The following is a 24,264-nucleotide window of genomic DNA, read 5'->3' as shown; positions in this document are numbered from 1 at the left end:
ATTTTGAAAATCTGAAAAACAGTGAGATACAGAAGCGACCAAAATAAGTACGTCTGTTATAAGACAGTATGGCTAGAGAAGGTTAGAGAAGCAGGCTTGTGAATAAGTAAAACATGTAAAGGGGTAATATTGGAGTATTTTGTGAATGTTGACCTTGCCCAAGATAGAGCCTAGAATGGAGACAGTTGTGTTTGCAACATTTCAGAATAGCTTTCTTACTAAATATTAGGATGTGGGAAAGCTCCTTCATGATTATTTGGCAGCTGGTCCACCAGAATGTACTTTCTCTCCTTGCAAGGTTTGCAGTAGTATTGCTAAATAGCTCAAAATTGTTTCAGTGCCATTACAAGATATGCCTAACTCCAAAACAGAACCAAGACAGATTTGTAAATGAAAGAATATTTCTCATGTTCCAGCTCAATCTCTTACCACTTTGGGAAAACATGAAACTAATAGTATAGTAGGCAACTGTTCTACCATCATTCTCTTATTTTGTATTTAAGAGTGCCAAAATAGCTTCATGCTTTAAAAATATCAGTTGGTCCTTGTGGACAGAGAAGCGCCAGACAGTATTTGTGTCCTTCTGTTCAGAACAAATGAAGCACAAAGACCAGCTAGTCCCTGATCTCTCACCACTGCATGTGTTGCTTAGGATTAGCTAAGGCATGTGATGCGTCTGGGGGGAATGCCATATATTGAGATGTAGCAGAGCACAAGAAAACAGAAAAGAAGGCTTCGCTAGTTCTGTAGCCCCATGAAGAAAATTAGTCCATTTTATTTCCTCTCAGCATGGTGGTTTTACTATGAAGGATTTAGGAGAGTTTGTGTCAAGTACTGAGAGGCACTGGTGCCAAATGCCAGAAAAAAGTAGCCAAGGAAACAAGTTGAATGTCAAGGTTTTATGCCAAGACATCATCCAGGATGCAGCATGACTTTGGACAGTGTGGTCAGACTGCTGCTGCAAAAGTTTTAGACCAGATCAGGAAGGAAATATTTCAACAGATGTGATTTACAGTAGTGGTGCAAGCAGTCAAATGCTTCCTGCAGCTTGCTCTGATTTAGTAGATATCAGCAATTTTCTGCATAAATGTGAAGGACCAGATTTCCCTGTTTCTTGCAGGGGAAACAATGAAATTAGATCTGTATTTTCTTCAACTGATTTTGCACTTAGGGATGATGTGTTAGCAGAGCATTTGAGATGTTGACCCAGTGGATTTGCAAGAAATCTTGTGTTTTAAATGAGATCTGTGGATGGACTGAGGAGCTGAAGTACTGGATTCTGGTGAGCTGCAGCCAGCTCTGTAGTTCTGCAGCACTGGTGCTTATTTTCCACAAATAGAAAAAGCTCTTAGGCAAGACGAAACTGCAGGGAAGAGTGGGTGTACCTTCCAGCTACTAGGAGTTAAATCCTTGCTATGTTGGATGAACTTGTACATGTATGAAAGGTCTCTTCTGTATTCATCTTCATGAGAAGCATTTGTTGGATGGATGCTGTGGGAAAAGGAAGGAAGAAGTAGAGCTAGAGAGGTCAGTTCTTCTTGCTTTAGGTGAATAATTGTGCCTTCCTTATCTATGGATTAAAGCAGCATGTTTTTTGTTTTATTTTACTGAACTTCTAAAGCCAAAACAGAGTAATATGTTGTTGGTTTTTTTTTTTCTTTTTTTCTATGTGATTTGACTTAAGACAGCAAATGACTATCTACTAGATTGCAGCCTGTGGCTGGAGTTGATGTGATGTTCTGTAGGAATTCCTATTTAAATTTAATGACTTAATGATTTGCACTACCAAATTATTCACGTTTCTATTTTGTATATGAAACAGGCTAGAATTTAAGGCCAATATAGCTGTTCTTGTTCTTATCTGTTTTCTTCATTGTATAACATATATTTATTAAGCACAGCAATGAGCAGAGAACAATTGGTGGAAAGGGTTCATTTTGCTTATAAATTTCACAGAGGACTTCTGGGTTTGCTTAGTAGGGAACTCCAGTTTATACATTCTGGCTTCTCTTGAACTGATGCAGCACTCAGTAGCCAAGCATAGGGGAAACAGTCACAGGTAAACTTATCAGTTTGTGAATCAGCTGGGAATTGCCTCGGTTTTTTTATGGCTTATAAGAACAGAGAAGTGTTTTCATTTGAATTTGTATCTCTGTGCTTAAGAAAGCCATTCTGGCTGCCAGGAGAAGTTATGTGAGATATAGGAGACTTCCGTTTGGATCCTGCTCTACCAAAATATCTCCTATAATTCTTAGCAAGCCTCTTTGTTTTTTTCTGAGGCTCTGTATAGATAAGGCAACTCAAGTGGTTTGGATGTTTTGCTGGAGCACTAGAAGGCCATCCTGGCCTTCAGCTATCCTCTCTGCTTGGTAAGAGCTCTCAGATAGATTGGAGCAAATCTCTATAAATATCTCTATGCTTCCTTTGGGCTTAAGAACAACTTGTGACAAGATTCCTGTGCTGTAGCAGAACCAATGCAAGTTGTTCATAAGCAATGAAGAAATTGGCCTGAGGTTCCCTTGAGAACATGTGGCTGGTATGTGGGCTCCTTTTGCCTTTATCCTTAATTTTACCTGCACACCTGAATGCAAACACCTGCCTATAGATGTGCAGAAAGGAGGAAAAAGGAGAAGGCCAAAACAGGCACAATAGCCGTTAATTTAAATCCAGCTGAAAAAGTCTGAATAATCCTCTGGGTACTCATCCTATTAAAAAAGAATGATCTATCAAATAAAGCATTCCTTCTCATTGTTCTCTGTAGTGTGGAAAAGCAGGTAATGTACAGTTCAGCACAGAAACTGAAGGAATGAGTCATCAGTAAAAGTGTAGCCTGAAATGCTAATAGCTTTAAAACAAAATTATGCCCATTTAAAAAAGAATCAGACAATTTTTGGGTAACTGACATTTGAGCGGAATGGATGCAAATAATCTCACAATTGATCAAAAGGTAAATAATGAAATATACTGCTGCATAGTGAGGAAGTTGAAAGTAAGGAAATAGCATTGGTAAACTGCCTTTGGAGATTGAGATTGACATAATTGGTAAAATGAGCCTGAAACTGAGAAATGGAGAGTTAAGACAGCTTTTTGAACTGCCAAACCTACCTCTAGTAAACACTAAAAGTGAGTTCAGATGTATTCCAATGCTGAAGGATCTAGAAGCATGGAGAGCAAGAAGAGAAGAGAATGGCATGTTTAGCATTGGTTAGAGAGGCCAGTCTGACCCAGCTCTGGCAGTTTCCAGGGATGGATTCCTTGTTCTGCCATTCCTACGCTGATGGGTGCACCCATGAGTGAAAAGTGCCACCAGTGCTTGTGATGTCTCTGCAGCTGAGCAAAAGCAGCCACTGTGTCTGGGAGGGCAGGGTTGGATTTCAGCAAGACAAGTGCAGCCAGCCCTGCTGGAGGGAAGCAACGGGCCAGATCTGTGCTTTAGGATGTTGTTAGGTTCTGTAACCAGCAGAAGGATTTTGAGTAATCTGGATAAAAGATGCTTATAGTCAAAAGAGAGTAATTTAAATGTTTTTATGCAAATATGATGAGCTGGAGCAGCAAAATGCAGGGTGTTAGAAGGATTACAGAAAGGGAGTGGGAAAACAGATCTGGAATGGGACGTAGCAATCCAAGGATAGAATTGCGTGTTAATTTGTGTGATAGGTTAAGGAGTAACTAGTGTAGCCATTCTGTTTGAATCAAAAGCACTTCAAAATCAGTGAAGGATGGCTAGTAAAATTCTACTAATTTTGTGAGTCTGTAGGATATTCTTGGGTTTCATTTAGTTACCAAAATGAATGTTTTTAAAGCATGTTATATTTTAATGTTTTATGGTTAAAGTGATAAATGCAGACAGCAGTTATGACCAGATGGCTGGGCAGCCCTACACATGGGAGTACTTAACTTCTTCAGTGTAGCTGGGAGAACAAATGCTAATAATGCTGTTTATTTCTGCTGGTAATAGCTGACTGGATTTGTTGTTTTACTTTCTTTCTTTTTTTTCTTCACTCTGTCAATTAGAGGCCAACTTTAATGTTTCACTTAAGTAATGAAGATACTGTAGATGAACTGATCGAAGAATGTATGTTTTATGGCTGATAGAAACTTAAATAGTAGGATTCAGACCAGTAGGTCTGTAGATGAGGATTTCAAATCACTCAGGTGGATTTGGATGATTGATTAAATCAATCCACTTAGGCAGCTCAGAAATATCCGGAACTTTCTTACTCAGAGGTTTGAAAACTATATGGAGTTAATACCCAAAACAAAAGCAAAAGGAAGCACTGTAGAAAAAAACTTTTAGCTGGACAAATAGCTGTATATTAGAAAGTAATGGACTGAATGAAATAAAGATTGCAAAAAAGTCTGACAGCAAATAAGTCTATGCAAAATAGGTAAAGGAGCATAGGAATAAGATGAACTGGAAAAAAAAAAAGCAGTCTGTATTGGTCTGATAAAATTACCCAGCTTTAATGAAGCACATGCAGAAACAAACCACTGGGAACACTGGGAAGAGCGTAGGAGCTCTGTTCAGAAGCTGAGACCTAGAAAGTAAGAAAATGCTCTGTTCTGTTCTCTTTGGAGGTGATGATATCGACTTGGCTGAAAACTGGAGGTTGCCTAATAAGACACAAAATATGAAAATTTGGACCTAGTGAGGGGCAGTGATCGGTTTCCCAGACAGAAGGAGGAAGGGGCTGGCTCACTCTCATACCTGATACCATATGACAGCAGATAAACAGTGAGTAAAGGAGAAAGAAATATGATGTAGGTGGTTATAGGTACCTTAGTCTGACCTTGAGGTCTTAAAAGAAATTTTGAAGAGAATTCTTCCTATTCCAGCGAAAGCATAGGTTTTTTGTTGTTGTTGTTTTTTAGGTGAATTGTTTCCTATTTTTCCACACTTGTGGGCTCAAACACTTCTGATCAAATTGTTCTCTTAGGTAATACTGGGTATCTTATTGGAAGTGTTTTGAGCATGGATCAGTCCAGCACTACTACCTAACTCCATACCTGTAACTTAGTTTTGGTACAGAATAGGCAGATCAAGATTTGTACAAGCATGGATTTAAGTTATTTACAACTTTCTCATGTAGATTACCCAGACCTAAATTATAGGTACAGAACACAGATTAGAGAGTTTCTGTGAGATTCTTTTCTAGCTGATTTATGGATACAGCTAGCTCTACAAAGTGATCTTAGTTTTATTCTAGAGAATGATTGAGAGATTACCAAGAAGGCATTTGAATCTACAAAGATTTTCCCATAAGAATCAAGCTCACTTGGTGAATTTCGAGTTTTGTCCTGGAAAGTAAGTGCGTGCTTAGTGTGCTAGCACTAAGCATATGCTAAGTTGTAAACAGCAAATTGTTCAGAGGGGAAAAAAAATTATTTAAGCAGCGCTGTTTTGAGGTGCAAATCCACAGCAGACCTTTGCTAGAAATGCTCCCCAATAGAAGAAATTCTTTCCTGACTACTAGAACCAACAGCTTGACCAGAAGCATCCTAAATACCACATTTTCTGCACTAAAGATGCAGAAAGTGCAAGAAAAAAAAAAAAAAGGACAGTTAATGACTTCAGCCAAATATGAGAACACAAGTGATTCTTATGTTTCATCATGAGTGCTCTTCCAAGCCTTTTGGGATAGTCCACTGGACTGAGGCTTAGATCAGTTTTTCATAGAATTGAGATGAGGAGTGTGGTGCATTTTTAGAACGTGGGTCATTTTACTGTTAAAATTCATGCTTACAGTGTCTATAACTGTTGAAAACAGAGCTGGAAGAGGACTGCAATGAATAACAAGTTTAGGCAACGCTGATAAGTTATAAATAAAACCTCAGAATAGAAGTTGTTCATAGGAGCTTTTTAATTTTCCAGTTTTCCCAAGATTAAATATCAAACTATTGGTAATTCTTGGCATCCTTTGCAGAAATTGAGTTCAAATACACTCATCAAAAGCACTCATCATGAGAAGGGGTGATTATGTCATCTACAGTGGAATTATTCTACACCATTGGTATTTCTTGTCAGAACGACAAGTTTTCACTTGACATGGTGCAACCCCTGGGAAAGAAATGGAGTTGTACCTTTCTGTGAATAATTTATCAGTGAGGCATCACACTGACTATTCCAGAGAAGAAATCCTTTCTTTTTGGGGAGAATGGAGGTGGGTACTAAGACCTCTTTTTAGTTTTGTTTGCTTATTTGTTTGTTTTTTGGTTTGTTTTTGGGGTACGTGTGTAAATTAATCCATGTTATTTTCCAAAGGGTTCTGGGGCAGACCAGCTTTCTGAGAATGTTGAATTGCCTGGAATGAAACAAAAATGCTGATAAAGTCAGTCTGATAATCCATCCAAGTAGCTGCTTAGTTAAAATGTGCTAGAACATAATTTCTAATGACAGGGTTATACTGACATTATTAGCCATGGGCATACAGACCACATATTAAACACCTGCCAGAACTAAAATTGTCCAAGGCCTTTTTGCTGGAAAATGTCATCTTTTGTTGATCAAACTCCGAAGAACTCAACATTCACCAGTGTTAATAAAGCAGCACTGAAAATGTTTACAATAAACCAAATTGTCCTATTTTTAAATTATAAAAATTCTGAGTTTTCCATTTAGCTGGATGCACATTCCTATTGCAAATAACAAGCCTAAAAAGCATAAGTTGAAACATAAGACCCAGTATAACATATTTTTCTTATTTCAGGTAAGCCTCTGTTAGGTATCTTCTTCGAAGGCACTACTATTGCAGTTTTTTTCCTAAAATTGTATCAGTAGCAGCTGTTCACTTTATTCTTTTCTTATTCTCTTCTAATATGTATTTTTCATGCCTTCTAGAAAAGGTTGGATATCATTTTAAAGCGTGTTCTTGATAACAGGCAGGCAAGGGCTGGATGAGCCATTCCTTTATTCATATGTGCAATATCTTGGGTATTCGGAGGGCTCTTTAGTGATCCCTTCCTCTAAGAAGCTCAAATAATTCCTGGTATTTTATTAATCTGTCAGAGCAAGGGTTGCTTCTGAATTTATCTTGGTATTTCTGTCTGAAACTGCTGTGCAGCCTATGCTTCAAATTGCCAGCATTAAATCAACATAGTTTTCCTCCTCATTCTTCATCAATTTGTCATATAGATAAGCCCACTACCTGCACAAGCAATCTTCCATTATCCACTGTTCTTGCTGGTTTCTTCCATATACTTCCATCAACACCCACAGAGGCTTTTTACTCTCAAATATATTCTGTCTTTTTCTCTTTAGGTTTTTTAACTCTGCTGCTTAAGATGATGTCTGCAGAAAGCTAATGACTCTAAAAATTGAGCGTGTCATATGACTTATTTTGCCCGTGATATAAGCTAGGTGTTTTTTGGACTTTAGTCTCTTGACATCATATGAAGGAAATAGAAAAAAAAATAGATAAAAGAAGTGCACAAGAGAAAAGTTGTGTCTTGGTGATTTTTGTTATTTATCTTTCTTTATGGTAAATGTAGCATCCAAATTTCTAGTTACTGAAACTGTACACACTGAGAATTTACATGTTTTGGGAAAGTAAATAAATACACCGTACCCTCCCTTGTGCACTAGGCAGAAAGTGTCCTTCGTGATCAGGTTTTCCCACCCAGGAAATTTAATCGTTATTCAGATTCCTGTTTTGTCATTTATTTGCTTGTTCTTAATTGTACTACTGTGATATGTATAAATGTAGCCTCCATAACTCAGGTGGTTTTATTTGCATCGTAAAATAGTAAAGAATTTATAACGCCAGTATTATACTGAATGATGTGTTTGAAAAGATCACGCCTCGTTTTTCTCCATGCTATATTGGCAGCAGAGTGCTATAGTCCATCCTGATTATTTCACTGTATCAATTAGGCAGCTAAGGAAGGAAGAAGAAAAACAGCTGATACAGATTAGGTGATCTGTTGGAGATCACAACACACAACTCTGACAGCATGAGATGGAGGTTCACAGCCAAACCTACTAAGTTTGGAGTCATCGGAAATGTAACCCTCATTTTTAGGAATAGGTGGAAGGTTTAAAATTGGCTTGAATTTTGTTTTTACCCCATTTCTGCTTCTCTATATAAATGACTATTTACAGCAGCTCTTGTAAACCTCATTGAAATGTTTCTCAAAAAATACTGTTTTTCAATTATCATTATAGTAATATTTTTATAAGCGTAACAGAATGCACAGAAAGAAAAATCTTTGCAAACACTTGCTGCTTTTCCTCCATTAGAGCACAAGCACAAGTCAAAAAGGGGCATATGCTCTTCATAGCATGTAACCTCCAAGCGTGGGCATGCTGGATACTAAAAAAAGAGCTGCTAGACTTTTTACAAGGAATAGATTTATTTGCAAAGGAAAAGATTAGAAAAATCGTCAAAACACCTGAAGAAAAATAAATTCTGAAATAAAACAAATGGGAGTCTACTCTAGAAATGCCTGTAATTGTATAGGGCATTTGCACATAAATACTTTAAAAGAGATGTTTCCTCTTTCAAAACAGACAGAAGCTGCTGATTCCCTCTGCTTCCCTATTGCTGCTGTGGGTGCCCCAGGCTTTTTCCTCTAGTGCAGCTGTGCTCTGCTGAAATAAATGGCACTTCCTGGGGGCTGCATCTTTAGTTACTGGTACAAGAGTCACTGTAATGTGCACTGAGATATTTCAATAATGCTTTCAAATGACTATTAAAACACAACACTGAATAATAAAATCAAAATTGCATGGCTGCAGACAGAGCTACCAGTGACACAGCTACCTACAAATTATTCCCTTCAAAGAGGAGCTAGTAGAAAAATTGTACAGCAGCACGGAAAAGCATAAAAGCCCAGATGCACAGTGGTGTGGTCTCACTGCTGGCTGCCTCTTCTTCCCAGCTCCCTCCCTCTTTTCTGTTTTGATTTACAGTCTTCAAAGTACAGAGTTCTCACAGCTCAGCTCGTCTATTGCCTCTCATTACAGGGAATAATCATTCATGCCTAGCAGTATGAAATCTGGAAAAGCAAATTCAAAATATACCAATGTCTTCAAGCTGATCCAACTTATTTCCTATACAAAGTGAAATGATATTGAAGAACTGTAGCAAAGAGTTACCTTTGCTTTCCTAACATCCAGCAGTAAAGGCTGCAAGTGAATCACATTGAAGTCACTTCTGATGCAGCAGATTGTTGGCTTCTCTGGGCTGGGACACACAGGGCTTATCTGCCAGGGGCTTTGCAACAGTTAAGGCTGCTGATCTTAAAAGTGGCTGGGGACACCCCACCTAGCTCCAGGTACTTCGTACATCAAGTAGGATACCAGTGTATTAAGGCAGCAAATGCTACAAATGGAGACCAATGCACACCTCTTGCAGAAATTAAATAGGTCTTAAAGTTCTGCTGGGTGCTTGGAAGCAAAGTCTCACTGCAGATAATGCTATCTGGCCCTATGCTTTTTTTTTTTTTTCCCTTTTCATTTTTATATTTGTTTTACTTTTGCTAATTCTACACTTAAATGCAACTTGCAGTTTGTCACTTTTATTTATTTTTTTATTCTGAGCAGCTAGGCTTGTCACCGTGAACTCATGAAGGTAACGGAAGTGGTATCTCTGATGTGAACAGGAAGATACACTTCCAACATCAGCATATTTTCCAAACAGACTCTATATTCACAAAATGTTAGAATTCAGGCTCTTTCCAATGACAACCAGGACCACCTCACTAAATGTCATGCTTCTAGAATCAGAGAATCACCAAGGTTGGGAAGGCCCTTTAAGATCATCCAGTCCATCTGCTCACCTAGAAGACCTATTTCCAGCCAGTGCTCTTCAGCCAGCTGTCTCTTAAAGAGAAAGCAGACAAGGTCTTGTGTTTATTTCTTCCCCACATGAGAACAATTTCTATTACATTCTTCATTGTAATTTTCACAGACTGTGTAATATTTGCTTGGATATACCAAGACCGCAGATTTGTACTGCGTTGTTTGTATGGTTCATAACATTTGCCCAATGATTAAGTCTTCTGAATTTTATTTTATTTTTTTCTGAAACAGGATATCAGTCCTGTATTGCATTTTAGATTATTTATTTTATCATCAGAACTGTCATAATTCATTGTAGGTACTTCAGGACTTTGCAAATTTAATGGCCAGTTTATTTGGGAACAATTCCAGTTATCTCATGTATATTTCCAGCGTGTTTCTGAAAACAGTCTTCATCTCTGTATTATTTGATGAAATCAGCAAATGAAACATGATCTATATGCTACTAGAAATTATTTTCTGGTTTTGTTTTCTGCTCAGGGAGGAATCAAATTCCAGCTAGAATGGTCATTTATTCTCTTTGTATTTTGTTTCTGGTAGGTTGTTGTACAGACCTGAAGTGTAGTGTTATAGCCCCTTAACACACCCAAATGAATTTACATCTATGTGTTCTGCAGATATGTAGAGTTACCAGAATGAAATGTTTACAATTTAAGGGATTTAAATTTCTTTAAAGCTTGGATAGCGTTTTGAAGCATCAGAGAATAAATGTCTGCATTTACCTTGAAGTGATTCTTTGCAGTAGTGGAGGGAACTCATTCTCATAAAGATGTCTGGGAAAAATAGTCTCCTTTGATTCTTCAGTAGCTTAAATGCATCACTTAATTTCACCTGATTCTGTGTATTTGTGTATGTGAATACAATGGGATTAACATGTTTGGGAAAGTTAAGCGCTGCTGTAAAAAAGACAGTGGATAGTTACTCAAATTCAGCATAATTGAGATTAGAGATGCAAACAACTGCTCTTGGTATTGATAGCTGTACCTGATGTTCTTTTGATGATTTGTGTCATTTTGAAAATACACTATTTTGAAGATGAAGCCTTTTATTGAGCTGTCAAAATCTTACAGTTCAGATTTCAGAAATAATCAAATTATACCTTCTATACTTAACTAGAGAGACCAAAGTGCTTTTCACATGCAGCATTGCGCTCAGCACAAAAACAAATGCTAATGTGACTATCTGTACAGGACCAAACTTTAACTGAGATCTGGGGTGTTGCCATGGCAATTCCAATTGTTGGAAAAAAAATCTCTTTTGTGCTTCATTCTGACTTTATATTGCAAAATGATGATTATGAAGAAACATGCAAACCAAAAGGGGGAAAATTCTCCTTTTGAAGATGTAAAACATACTTTCTATCCCATTTACTTTTTGTGAAACTCTAAGTATGTGCCCAGATCGCTATACACTCTGTTTTTTAAAGATTCAGATACATTTTTATTTTTCAATCCGCCATAAAACATAAAACGGAATGTTACTTCTCCCAAATGTAATAATCTACAACATAGGGAACTCCAAGACATATATGCCATTTACTATGCAAAATATCAATTCCTATTATGTTATACTGAAGACATGTGCTTTTCTGTTGGTTGACAGTACTACCTACATTAGTTGAAACGTCTAAAAAAAATAAAAACTTGCATGTGTTATTTATCATCTGTATAAAATATAATCAGAATAGCTTGTAACAGTCAATAGATTAGTCATTTCTGTTTCTAGTTATAAAACTGTTTTTCTATCAATACATCTCACTATGAGAAAATTGATATGGCTATTACCTATTCCTTGCTAAATCGATATAAAGAAAGCTTTACATTTAAAAAAAAAACCAAACCAAAAAACAACCAAATTAAAAAACCCAACAAAACACACACAAAAAACCACAAAAAACACACGCACACAAAACCCAATGAACAACAATGCTTCAGAAGAAATAAATGAAAAGATACAGATAGGATTTGGTTTGCACTGCAGTTCACACAAAGTTTACTGTGCATTCCTTTATGTGGGGAATGCATAAAATGGGAAACATTTCCAGAAGAGAACTAATTCTTGCAGTGCTGCATTGCTGCTTTATAAATAAATCATTGTCCTCTATTGATCACTGGAACAATCCAGTCGAAGAATGCTGACTTAGTGAAGCCCCTCTTAAGCATGCTGGATTGAGAGAAAAATCCTGATAAGTGGGACCCAGCAGTGGAGAAGAGGGAAAACCCCACACTGGATAGAGATTGGTTTTGATACATTAAACCCTGCTGTTGATTTATTTCTTGCCTGCAAAAAATCTTGACAAAGAAGCTGATTTCTACCAGCATGTCTATCTGTTTTCTCTCTCTTTCATTCTTTTTTTCTTCCTTCCTTCCTTCCTTCCTTCCTTTCTTTCTTCCTTTCTTTCTTCCTTTCTTCCTTCCTTTCTTTCTTTCTTTCTTTCTTTCTTTCTTTCTTTCTTTCTTTCTTTCTTTCTTTCTTTCTTTCTTTCTTTCTTTCTTTCTTTCTTTCTTTCTTTCTTTCTGTCTTTCTGTCTTTCTGTCTTTCTGTCTTTCTTTCTTTCTTTCTTTCTTTCTTTCTTTCTTTCTTTCTTTCTGTCTGTCTGTCTGTCTGTCTGTCTTTCTGTCTTTCTGTCTTTCTGTCTTTCTGTCTTTCTGTCTTTCTTTCTGTCTCTTTCTGTCTGTCTTTCTGTCTTTCTGTCTTTCTGTCTTTCTTCCTTTCTTCCTTTCTTCCTTTCTTCCTTCCTTCCTTTCTTCCTTCCTTCCTTCCTTTCTTCCTTTCTTTCCTGATTTTTTTGTAAAACATAACAATGCTTTTCAAATTTAATCCAGTCTTTTTATGATCTCAATAGTGATATTTTTCTGTCAAGAAATAAAGGCTCAAGTCTTTCAGGAAGATGTTGGTTTAGTTAGTAGACTTGTCTGGAAAAAAGCAGTGCAAACTGCAATCTGAGGTGAAATCTGAATTTTGTTTAGTTTTCTTAAAGATCACAGCTTGCCAGTCTGACAACTTTGTGATGTCAGATTGACCTGATCTGTCAAGATCGCTGGTATGAGGCCCCAAGGCTTTTCTTGGAGGAAGAATCACCTCTTACTGCAATGAGCTGAGAAATACTTTTTCTACATGTCTGACCATTGCTAGCAGTATTGCATTTTAGAGGTGTATGTGTAATAGAACAAGGCTTTTACCAAATCCTGTTGTAGATGTCTCTCTCAAAACTACACTTATGATGTCATTATACAGACATTTCAGCTAGTTCTAGAATATCCATTTCCTTTTTTTGATACAGTGAGATTTACCGGTAGATACAGGACTGTGTTGATAGCAGATTATTCAGGGCCAAGGTGATGCATAGTTTTTCAGGCATGTTGTCATCAGATTACATTTTTCTATTTCTCATCAATTACAAAATTCTTCCAGGACTTGGGTTTTTAAAATACAGTTATTTATTCTGCTGGGTGTTTTGTCTCAAATGTGGCAATTGGAGGCAGCACATGCTCATAGCATCCTCCCCCATTGTGTGGCTGGCTGGCTTGTAAGAAGTGAAGCATTAGTGATCTTTCTTGGATACAATAGAGGCACACGGTGTCGAGCAGAAGAGTTCAATGTGAAGGACTACAAACTTGAGCCAGGAAGTGTGCTGAACCCCAATGTGACAAGGGTGGGCTGGGGCCTGCCAGGACTGCTCCCTGCTGAACCCTCCCAGCTGGCCCCAAACTTCCCCAACCTGAGCAGTAAATCTGAAGCAAAAGGAGTTTAAAAAGAAAATCTGGAGGCACAGGAACAGACCAAGACTGCCTTGTTGCTGTCATGGCAGAAGCACCTCACACAGCCTTTGCTTTCAGTGACAGCTAATATAGGCATGCCCTGCCTTTTCCCAGTACCCGAGTGTTGGTCCTTGTGTGCCTCCTGGCAGCGTGCTGAGCCGCCTGCCACCATGTTGGATGGAATAAATGGTGATTTATTTAGTTATATGAAACAATGCAATCTATTAAACAAACAGACAGATGAGTGCAGCGTTGTTACCTGTTTATTGACCGTCCCCATCTTTAGTTGAAGCGGGGAGTCCGACCGCTGACCACTAGATGACACTGTTGTATAAGGCCGTGCTCAGCATTAATAGCTTTAACAATAACTAATTTGCTTAGGGAACACGTATGTGTATAATTAGGAGTCATCAATGTCTTTCTTTTAAAATAAAATAAGTTTACCATACCCAATTAGATATTTCTTAAAAGATGAATTTCATTCTAATTGAGTAAAGCTATGCTAGTGGTTTAAAACACAGCAAAGGGTATCTACTTTCATAGATTCTATGTTTTTTTTTAGTTCTTGCAATAAATGGATCTGATTACACCATTTAAATTGATGTTCTCGCAAACTAGTATGACATAAATGATTGTTCTGTCATTGGGATTTTACTGCCATTGTTTTCAGCATGTGAGGTTTGTTAGTGATCTCTCTCTTAAATCTCTTTCTGTCTTTTCTTCCTCCCGACTGTGATCTTGAATCTGCATGTTCTTTCCATCAAGACTGAAATAACCTATTTAAAGAGCCAATGACTGCCATCCTGCAGGACTAGAGCCTGGCCATGGCACCACAAGCTTCTAGGCAGAATCGTCAGCAATCTCCAGAAAATGAACAAGCTCCAAAATGTCCGTAGCGTGAAGGGTTTCTTTAAAAGCTCAGAGTTCCTGTAACTGAGTGTTGCCCTTGGAAAATATGGTTTGTACAGATGCCAGACTAAATTCAGCCTAGGTGAAATGCAAATTTGGTGCTTTTCTATAGGAAAATTGCCTTTAAGCTTCTGTGAGAACTCAGAAGGATCAGCTAGGCAGTGCCACACCCAGTGTGGGCAAGGCTTACATCCCTTCCCAGCGAGATTTCGTTAATGCCAGAATTTGTTTTACAAGGTGAGTTCTGGATGTCCCCATCAGAATGCCGTGTCATTGCCCATATTGGGACTATGCTTACTTTATGGTTCCTTCAGGTCAGTAGGAGGCTTGAGACAGGTGATGTTCAGATCAGCTGTGGTAACTCCAGGCAGGGACAGCACTGCTTTTGCCTTGCATCTGTTCCTGTTGGTCCATACCTGCAACTGCTTGAGCAGAAATTGTCCATTAAATCTTGGTGGCATTTTTGAAATTAATTTCAATTCTTTTCTTAAAAAAGCTACTCCTGTAACAAAATAATGACAAAGTCATCTTAATTTTCAGTATGTGGTTTATAACTACATAGAACCTCAGAAGTAGCTTGGCTATTATCCTATTTGTGCAGTGCTTTTTCTGCTATCCCTGTATCTTGTATACTAGATTAAGGTCTTTTATATTAAGTCACCTCTCTGTCTTATTTATTGAAGTGTTGTTTTGCTAAATAAGGAATCTCAACAATGATTTGAACTGGCTAAAAACCTGCTTGAAAATTTTATTTCAGCAGAAGGTTTTCAACAAGCTCTATTTTTGAAACCGAAGTACTTGAATTCCCAATGACCAAATTCATTAAACTATAAATTAGCCTAAAGAAACAGATGAATTACAATGGAATGTTTGCATATTATATTTGGTGTGAATGTAACAGTTTCTTCATGTAGGCTAACAGCTACTACAATCTTCAAAACCCTACAGTTGAGTAAATGGTTATGGGGAGAATAAGGAAGGAAAGAAGACAAGGATTGAATGTATTTATACTAGATACATAGAATATTGCACAATTTTGCAGACAGAATTAAAGCCGGTTTTAAACCGGGTTCCTCTACGAAGATACATCTTTTCAGTTAACTTCAGAGGGATATGCATGTCACAGCGTTCCAACACAGAAGGAAATTTAAGGAAATAAATGTCATGTTTTGATTTGTATTTTCAGAATCGTAGGTAATTAGTGATCATTGCAAAACAGGAGAATGTGATCTGAGAAATAAAGGTGAAGAGCAATCAGGCTGGATGGAATTACAATGCCTTATCTCTGGGGAGGTAAATGATCCAATTGTGGTAAAGACTTTTGCATCCTCAATAGGCAGGAATAGAAATTACTCATAAAGTTTGACCTGTTGTTCTGTAAGTAATATAGCAGGGACTCCAACACGGAGTATCTTGTCAATTCCTTCTAATAAATGAGGCTGAACTGATACAGTGGCTTCTGTAGTTTCTCTGATCTGTACCAAATCTCTGCTCTATGCCTTCATGTGTATTTCTGTGAATTGCTGATGCACTTGGCCAGTGAGTTTTCTGTGACTTCAAAGCCAAACCTTTCACTTTGCTTTGTATAAAACATGCCCAGAAGCTGGGTACTGAAAAAGAACAAGTAGGGAGAAAAATATTGATTTTGGATGTTAGGATAATCTAAGAAAAATGGTTCCACCTAAAAAAAAAAAAAAAAAAAAAGGCAAGACAGAAAAGAAAAAAGCCCATCTCTGCTTCATTTTGGATTTCTTAGCTTTCTGTTGTCTGTGCTCAGAGTTTCAAGATAACTCTTTTATAATGAAATAACTAGCTCCATATAAATGCAAACAATAACTGTGAACATTGCATCTGTAACTTTTACATTGTACTTCAGTACTGGAGCATATACAGTTATACACTTATTCACATCTCTTAACATGAGAAAGGATGAAGAAGGGCTTGGTTAGTCTTCAAGAATGACTGGTGTCATGTTCATCACTGGCATTTTGGAAAGGGTTTTGACTGACACGGTAGTGCACAAGCCTGATTAGCTCTAACATAATTACCTTTGTTAGCTTTTGTGATGTAACTCAGTGTATGTCATCGTGCGTCGCTTTGATAAAATAATGTTGGGAAGAAGGCTGAAAGAGCCAAATAATCCCAGACATATGGTCCCCTTTCAAAAAATGACTAAGGCATTTTGAGGCCTACAAGTCAATAGACCTTTATACTTCTAAATCACCTAGAATATCTTTGATAATGCAACCTTTAATACAGTCCCAGCTTTTGAAACAGCTTTTGGAGTCATCCCAGGGTTTTAAGATAAATTTCGCATCAAGGAAAATGCGGAATGGCTGAGTTAAGATTCAAACTGAGAAATAATAAACTATAAGATGTGAAGTGGAGAAAGTTACAGGTCTAAAACTTTACATAACAATGTGATTTTAAAATTTTGTCATATGATTGTCATAGAGCAAATCACAAGAGCAACTTGAAATTTGTAAGTAATCTGATAAGTATTACTATTACTGTTCCTTAGGAAAGTGTTTCAACAATGAATTGACTGGCAATCTTTTACATTTGTTATCTAAAATACCTTCCACCATTTTCTTGATATTGTCATTTTCATGGGTGAAACTTTGCAGCGTTTGAAACCAACTTGCAGTGGATCATTTTATTAGAGATTTATAAGCTTTATTTAAATTGAATCCAAGGAAATGGGGAAAAATATTGCAGATGAATACCTTTTTAGGAATTGGGAAGAAGTAAAGAAATGTTTAGTATCAGAGCATATAAATAGTTCTATCTGACAGCAGAACAATAACTTCAAAAAATCACAAATTATTCTCAGCTTTTAATAAAAAAGAAACAAGATTTATGTAATTTGAAGACAAGAAAGGATGGCTCAATTCTCTTCTTTAAACATTTTTCAAATAATCTTAACTTTTGATTTCAGTGTTTCTAGTCATGATTTGCACTAATAAAAATGAGGTGCAAATGAATGCTTATGAGTCTCTACTGAAGTTAAATAGTTGAAAATGTCTATGAATATTCATTTAAGTTCAGAAATGGACTCCAAATTGATCATGTCTATGACTTTTGGTGAATTTGTTGTCTGTGAGTATATAAACACTTGAAATTAACTTTCGTGAATATTTGCAAAGACAAATTCTCAATTAGTCTTTTCAGATACAGAAAATAAATTCTTATCGACAAATTGTCAGAATTGTGAGATTTGAATTTCACACCATGTTGCATGGTGGATGTGAGGAAGGTTTTGTCTGTGTGGAGACTGTTGCCCCTTACTTTGTTAACTGTGGGAAATCGTCAAGGAGAAGAAACAAATGAGAAGAACAAATGTAAGAAAATAAGTAGCTCTGTGGATTTTTATTTCAGGATTTTCTTTTTTTAATATATTGAACACTGTAGCTGAGCATGAAGTGAATCTTAGAGGCCGGTTTCTCCTCATTTGTGCTGTCAGGAGATTGTCACCGGTAAGTTCCGTGACTACATCCAGGCAGAATCATTTTAAGAAAGTAGTTGGGTGTTTTTAACTGCTTAAGACAAAAGAGTCATGATAGAGTGCAGTGGCTGATAATTTGGAGTAGCTTAGAAAAAGCAGTGCGCTTGTGATCGATTACTGTCATTTGACACCAAAATGAGATGTGTGGTTTCTATAAGAAGCTGACTTGTAAGAAGTTAAATCCAAGAAGATGTTTATATAAAATAGTTCTTGTGGTATATCAAGTTTAAGCATGATCTTGAGTGTGTTGTGGTTTGCAGAATGACCCACAAAAACAATATTCATATTAAGGAGTGCAATAGAAGGGACAGTTGAGGAATTCTACTGTGAAAGGGGGTGGAAACCCACTGCCAGTTCAGGAGTGCAAGGACAGGATGTGTCCTCCTTGGCACGTTGACGTGTGTATCCCCGACACAAAGAGTGTAGCTGTCCCTGCTGTGGGCCTTGTAGAGCAGGTTGAGACCTGAGCTGTGACATGTAAAGATTATTTTTGTGAGTTTCTCCACCATTGTACATAAGAAGTTCAATATTATGAAAAAAAATCTCAGGAGTAATGGTCAGGTGTTGAAACAGGCTGCCCAGGATGGTGGAGTCACTGTCCCTGGAGATTTTCAAGAAATGTGAAATTGTGGCACTGAGAGATGTGGTTTAGTGTGGTGGGGATGGCTTAGGGCATGGAGAGGATAGGTTGATGGTTGGGCTAGATGATCGTAGTGGTGTTTTCCAAACTTACTTAATGACTGTGAGATTCTAAGACCCTAGCCATTTATTTTGCTGGAATAAATGTGCTCTGATGTCATCTTTTGTCTGGTCTAGTGAAAAGCACATTGTCTGTGGCTGGTTTTGGGGCATTCTTACTTGGGCACTGAAGAACTCAAGTACACACTAATGCGCAGGTATTCCCTGCACAGGGAGAGCACTGCTCCCACGCAGTTACTGGAGACAGCTTGAGGGCAGGTGATGGGCAGGGCTGGGTCAGCTCCTCAGCAGGCAAAGCCAGAGCCTCCAATGCACAGCGGGTGGGGGAAGGTTGTTTATGATGCATAAGGTACCCTAAGAGGGTCATACAGCTTGAAAGAAATCAGATCAGGTTTCTGAAACTGAGACAACTAAATTATTCAGCATGCTTTGCTTGCAAAGGTGCTGAGCACCTTGAATCCCATGTTTGAATAGTCTACAAGCTAGAAAATTATTTATTGGAAGAAATTTGTGAGTAATTTGAAGCCAGGAGTTATCTGGGGAGGTTTTGAAGAGCTTTGTAGACAATTCATAAGCAAGAAAATAGGAATGAATAAATTATTTTGTTACATTTTACTTCATCTCTAGTTTTGATACTGATACTGAAGGAATCCAGCCTGAGTGCCTAGAAGGCATGCATGCAAAAGACTGGATTTCTTGTGTAAAAGCTATAGAATGTGATAACACAATTGTACTGCATATTCAGTTTTGATATGTAACCTTTTAAATAGATTGGAATACTCTTTGTGCCTATGCTGGCACACGTCAAGATATCATAAACAATAATCTCGTAAAGGTCACTTCCTCACTAAGCACTTAGAGTGTGTGGTAAGAGCAGTGTAGGACTATTAAAAGGACCTTTTTGTTTCTGTATTTTTTTTTGTGATGCTTGGTATTTTTTCTGCTTTGATGCTATATTCATTGTAATTGCTTGGCAGTTCTATATACCATGGTTCTGATGGACCTAGCTGTGCAGCACTGTGCTGTGGGTCCCTGTGTTTCCCTCTCTGTGGGGCTGGTGGCAACTGCCAGTGCTGGCCTTGCATGCTAGGGGCTGTGGTGCTGCAGACTGTGGGTGGGCAGTGTCCTTTCTGCTATGCATGGGCGGGTGGGAGGTTGCTGACCTGTGTCAGTAACCTTTCCCAGGTAACTAGTGATAGGACAAGAGGTAATGGCTTTAAGTTATGCTGGGGGGGTTTCACATTGGATGTTAGGAAAAATTTCATCTCAGGAAGAGTGGTGAGGTATGGGAACAGGCTGCCCAGGGAGGTGGCAAAATCACCTTCCCTGGAGGTTTTTAAGCGAAGGATCGATGAGGCACTGAGAGCCTCATGGTTACCATGGTTAGCGGTATAGTGGTGATGGGTTGATGGTCAGACTAGGTGATCTTAGTGATCTTTGCAATTTTAACGATTCTATGAATCTTAGAGTAGCATTTTTGGAAAAAACAGCTTTCTTACCATGTTGGCAACCTCAGGAACCTGGGCATTAGAGATGCCAACAGCAGTGTGGGAGGACTGTGAGCCTAGGTGCTCTGTGAGCTCAGCCAAGCTGGGCAGCACCTTGCTCAGCAGTCCCTCCGGCTGCTGTAGCCTCTGAAGGTGCCAGTTATTGGTGTTATTGGTGAAACTAGTTTATTTTAGCCCAGCCAAAACTTGTTTTGTTTGGTCTTGCTTAACTCCCTCAAAATATTGTGTCTTAGATGAAATTTTTGGAAGACCATCTGACCAGCATTAAAAATAGCTATATCCACTGGTCTTTAGAAAGAAAGGCATCCTGTTACAAACACTCCGTTAAGTAATACCTACTGGGATGTTCTTTCTTGTGATTGACAAGACGTCCAAAATCAATATCCTTCTATTTCCAGGCCTCTTATTTTAAGGAAATCCACAGCTGTCTCACTGAGAGCAAGTGCAGAGAAGTGTTCGCTGCTACAGTCGCACTAGAGGACAGCCTGAGCAGGCTCTGGGTGCTGTTAGCGCTGGGGCTCCATGCAGGGTAGGGCCCTCTGTAGCCACAGGCCTTTCAGGTGCTCCTGCTGCAGGGGCTGCTTGCCCTGGGGCTGCCCACATGCTGCACTGCATAGCTGAGGCAGCAGCTTGGGCACCACTGGCTTCTGCTGCTGCCATCCCCACTGCTACGGTGTTTATTCAATACCTCGGAATTTTATTTAAAATTATTTCACTTCTCTCTCAGCGAGAAGCTCTTGAATGCATGATTCAAAGCTTTGATTTTCACTTCTTTGGAAGGCCCGTGCCTAGCATCAGTCTGTGATCTCACGGAGGTTACATGCACACAACAACAAAGATGTATCAGCCCAAGTTTAAATTACCCTGGTGACTCTTCTGCTGGAAAATCTCTTCGCTGTTTGTGTGGGCAAGCTGTTCAAAATCAATATTTCCTAAATTTCAAGTACCAGTGAGGGTTTGTTGCTGGCCTCTCCTGTTTGCCCTTGCAGAAGCCTATCAATAGATCGTCTACTTTATGAGGTTCTTGTCCTCATTTACATTTTAACACATTGATATAAGCGATTAAAAAAAAAAGACATATTTTCAATGACACAATAAACATATGTATTTGTAAGTGTGTTTTAACATTTCCAAACTCAAATCTAAGTTTATGTTTGTCCCACATTGCTTCTCAAAATTGTTTCTTTGCAAGTCAATGCACTGTGACTAGTAATTTTGTTTCTCTGTTATCATTGGCCTTCCCAGTGAGCCCTCATCACTGAATCAAAAGGAATTTCACTTATGTAAGATACTAGGAAATTTTCTCAGGAAAGGGATAGGACTTAAATCTCATACAAAGGAATAAAGGATGATACTTCCCTTATGATAGATAAGCATCAGTTGTAAGTTGAGCCTGCTTTGTGGGATGGTGAAAAATGGTTGCAGCAGTTAAAAAGAGGATCAATATGTAGAAAATATATTCCCATAAGAAAGAGTATGAGTTTGTAAGTTTGGAATATGAAATGATTTTTAGGCATTAAGTTAACAAATTAATTTGGCTGACATTACTTTCAATTTACATAGAAACCGTTTTTCACATTTTCTGGGTAGATCATTTTCTATGTTCTGCTGTGACTGAGGGAAAAAAAAAAACAACAAAGCAGATGAGTCCTTTAAGGCAAGAGAAAACATCCCAAAAGTCATTTTAACTAATTCCAAGAGCTGTTCAGCAGGCAGAGATTCAGTGAATGACAAAGGCATGCACAGAGGGAAGCAGGGATGCCAGGTTAACAGCTGGTATCTGAAAAAGGCCAGTTTGCTGTTTCTGTTGGTATCTCTGCGTGGAGGCTGGGGTAGGCTGTGCGCTGATCAGGCCAGGCTCCAACAAGAAGGATGCTGCTGACAGGTTGCTGGTCTGGAACTCGTGGCTTGTGAGATCCCAAAGCAGAGGTGGAGCCTGCTTCCATGTTGCCATTCACAGGTGGAAAGCCTTTCCTCACTTAGCCACTTGGACTTAGTAGAGAATAGCCCCACCAAGGGAAGCTGTCCAGGATGGGCTTGTTTCAGTCCTACTCACGTATTAGATGTTGCCATTAGGCTAGGTGGACATATGCCAGCCCGTTTGATTTCTCTGTCTTCTATCAGAACTCTAAAGCAATTTTTTTCGTTTACGTCTATTTGTTTCTCTAACTCTTTTCTTAATGCCTCAAAGTTGACCAGTTGGTGATAGGACAGAGTTACTCAGAATACCACAATTGCCCTTTTTTCCTACTCAGGCATGTAATATAGGCTGAAAATTTAGGCAAGTTGAGCTGTGCATGGTGACACTGGGAGACTAAAAGAAAATTGTAAATATGCCTAAAATTCAAGACCATAATTTAACTCGATATTTTAGGGACATAAAATAGGGAGGGTTTGTGCATCCAAACAACACATGCATAAAAACTCTCAACAGATACTTCTGATTTGTTCCACAAGCAGTTTGCAAAACCACAAGCTCTGCTATTGTGATCTGTTTTGAAATTAAGTTAGCAACCTATGTGATATAGGCCAAATCACACTGACTGTAGCCAGGAGAAATAGGATATTAGGAAGAGAGAAGCAAAAACAAAACAAACAAACAAAAAAAAGTTGCCCATTCTCATTTCCTTTATCCCTGGCACAATTTGGCAGAGATATGGGGAAGGGGCTTTTCGCCTCTTCAGGGAGAGACATAAACTTGGACCACACAGTCTCAAACTCTGCCAGCTTGTCATTCAGCTCATGCATTCAAGATGTTGCATATTAATAGCATTCCCTGATGGCTGGTGGATGGGGGTCTCTTCACCTATACGAAATAAGCCTCTTGGCACAACAAAGTACAAAAGAGGCCCACACAGGAAAAGAAATGCACTAGAGAACTGGTTTGGAGAAACTCTGCACAGATGCTCATGTGCAGATGCATATTTCAGATGTTCTTTTTTCCTGATTAGCATGCTGCAAACTCACCTGTTTTGATGCCTAGAGGAGTCACAGCAGAAGTAGTGAAACACCTGTGTGAGTTCGTTTCTTTTTCCCTATGAATATGATTTCCATAGCACGCTTTTTCAATTGCCCTTGTGTGTAGCCACTGACATCCTTTTCAGTCTCCCTCTTGGATATGTGTAAGCCATACAGGGTAGTACTTCAAGGTGGAGACAAAGCACGGACAGCATGGGGAGCTGCACATTGAGAAGGGAATGTGAACTGGTAGCACCAACGCTATCAGTATAGGAGCACGGGGGGCTCATGCACGATGAGTTCTAGCATGGCTGAGACAGGAGGATGAGCTGCCAGAAACTGGGTAAAAATTTGGCACTCCTGATATGCAAATGTTTAAGTGTTCAGTATATATAGAGCCTTACCTGAGGTCTGGATGTGATATCCATAAACAAGAACCAACCTGCTTCCCCTTGAGCCTGCTGTGTGCAGGTGACAAAGATCATCTGATCTTAATTCTCACACTGTGTTCTGCAGGAAAATCCTATATATGCCACAGAAAAAAATACACTCCTTTGTGCTCTACTCCATCACAGTTCACTCCACTGGCAGAAAGCACAGCTCACTTCTATGCATGTGTTTTGCAAAAAATGAGCCTCAGGTGGAGAAGGCGGGGGGAGGGTTGCCTGTATGTGTGTGGGTATCTGGTGCAATCCACAGTGTGAGCCACGTTTTTCTGGATATTTCAGCATATACTGAGAATGACACATGAACAGTCCAAGCTATTTTCAGAATTGTCATTTTTTCTTTTCACTCTGATAATTGCTTCTTTAATACAGTAAAGTATGCAAAGTGCTTCAGTAAACTTTTAATTAGGAACAGGAGTAATGGTGAAACTAAGAGAAAGCCGTAACCAAAGCTAGAGCTGACCTTGTCTCATACCTGTGTCAAACTTGGTAAATTTTTGAGAAGAAATTGTGCATCTTCATATTCGTTGGTTTCTGGCAAGCAGGTGTCCTGAAGCAGGGCAAGAAATGTTGGTTTTATGGTGTTCTTGACCCAGGAAAGACCCGGCAGAAATCCTTTCTAGTGAGAGTTACGGGCTAAAGCAGCTTGGATGTGTTTTTGTCTCAGCTCTCAAATACT

The 24,264-nt window shown here is 38.6% G+C and overlaps 1 long non-coding RNA gene across 1 annotated transcript in view; it reads left to right on the top strand.

Annotated features, from left to right (window-relative positions):
• Window positions 1–24,264, top strand: part of LOC136052313 (uncharacterized) — a 33,444-nt gene that overhangs the window by 5,467 nt on the left and 3,713 nt on the right. The window lies entirely within an intron of this gene.

Source organism: Cyrtonyx montezumae, unplaced genomic scaffold (genome assembly GCF_038088225.1).
Source record: "Cyrtonyx montezumae isolate F1298 unplaced genomic scaffold, pur_monq_1.0 scaffold_1, whole genome shotgun sequence".
NCBI lineage: Eukaryota > Metazoa > Chordata > Aves > Galliformes > Odontophoridae > Cyrtonyx > Cyrtonyx montezumae.
The sequence above is the reverse complement of the archived record's forward strand: the minus strand, read 5'-3'. Positions and strand labels throughout refer to the sequence as shown.